General features: G+C 40.1%; 1 protein-coding gene across 1 annotated transcript in view; it reads left to right on the top strand.

Annotated features, from left to right (window-relative positions):
- The first annotated feature begins 1,436 nt into the window (after nt 1-1,436).
- The window catches only part of WEE1 (WEE1 G2 checkpoint kinase), a 33,365-nt gene continuing 33,308 nt past the window's right edge, over nt 1,437-1,493 (top strand). Inside the window, exon 1 of the mRNA XM_006885424.1 lies at nt 1,437-1,457. The gene's annotated coding sequence lies outside the window, so the exon portion shown is untranslated. The remainder of the gene's footprint in view (nt 1,458-1,493) is intronic.

Raw genomic sequence — 1,493 nt, 5'->3', positions numbered from 1 at the left:
CTAATATACCTATTAAACCTGTTTTCTCTATCCCAACTGCTGTCTCCAAGATTGTTTTTTTTTCCCCTGGCAATAGGCAGCAGAACCATGGTTTTGTGGTAATAAGTTTGTGAATATTCCCAGAACTATACTTATAAAAAAGGTGCGTGTGTATATATATTGTTTTTACGTGCCATCAATTCTTATGAAACTCTTAGCAACCCTATATACAAGAGCTCTGAAGCCTGCCCTATTCTGAGCCGCTCTCACTGACTCTGACACACGTATTCCCTTTATTCCAGTTATATCCTTCTGCAAGGACTGGTCCCTCCTGCCCAAAGTATGTGAGACGGAGCTTCAGATTCCTTGTCTCTAAGGAGAAAGTTGGTTTCCCCCTCTCCAAGACAGACTTATTCGTTTACATCCTCAAAAACCAGCTGGAGGGGTCTCATTAGTCAGAATCAACTCTGTGACAATGGGTGCTTTGTTAGTGTGCTGGGGTATTTTTCATACTTGGTAGTTAGGGTCAGAAAGAGAAGTGCTTTGTGGTAGCTGGTGTTAGAAAGGTGAAGTGGGAAAGTGAGGATGCGAGTTACACTGTATTTATATTTTGGAAATTAGCCTTATGTCAGAGAATATTGACACAGTTGTCAAAACTATTGATATAGTTACTGCTTGTTGTTAGATGTTGTCAAGTACTACTCATAACAACCCTATGATCCCTGTCTTATCTTGTGCCACCTTCACAATCTCTGACATACTCAAACTCTCTGCTACAGTCACTGTGTCAATCCACCACCTTGGGGGTCGTCCTCTCTTTTGCTGTTCATGTTTCCAATTATGATGTCCCTTTTCATGGAATAACCTCTCTTAGCAACATGTCCAAAGTATGAGAGACAAAACTTCATCATCTTTGCTGCCAAGGTGCACTCTGGCTGCACTTTTCCCAAGACATTTCTGTTTGTTCTTTTGGCAATCCATGAGATATTCAGTTCACTTCTCCAGCACCACAACTTAAAGGCATCAGTTTTTTCTTCTATCATCCTTATTCACTGTCCAGTTCTCAGATGTGATTGAAAAGATCATAATCTGAACCAAGTGCACCTTAGTCTTCAATTGACATCATTGCTCTTAAATATTTTTGAAAGGTCCCTGACAGCTTTTCCCATTCATTCATTGTTGCACATTTTCCTCCCTGCCCACCCCTCCCTCCAGTTGGTGTTTCTCTTCAAAAGAAAAAAAAAATTCTTTCATTGTTATATAATTCCCCCCACCTCCAAATCCACATTCCACTTTACCATGCATTTCTTTTTCTGGACTCTTGTCATGTAAATAATACCCAATCATATATTCCTTTTAAGCAGTTCTCTCTCATCTGTTTCAATACAGTATACATTATTTTTTTTTAAGATTCTTTCATTGTTTTACAGACACTCCCCCAGGTCCCCTCCACCATGCAGCCCTCGCTCTAGTCTCCTGTGATGACAGAAATACCCAGTTACATCTCTCTTTTA

Source organism: Elephantulus edwardii, unplaced genomic scaffold (genome assembly GCF_000299155.1).
Source record: "Elephantulus edwardii isolate Elephantulus edwardi_28Jun2011 unplaced genomic scaffold, EleEdw1.0 scaffold00044, whole genome shotgun sequence".
In the NCBI taxonomy this organism is placed as follows: domain Eukaryota; kingdom Metazoa; phylum Chordata; class Mammalia; order Macroscelidea; family Macroscelididae; genus Elephantulus; species Elephantulus edwardii.
The sequence above is the reverse complement of the archived record's forward strand: the minus strand, read 5'-3'. Positions and strand labels throughout refer to the sequence as shown.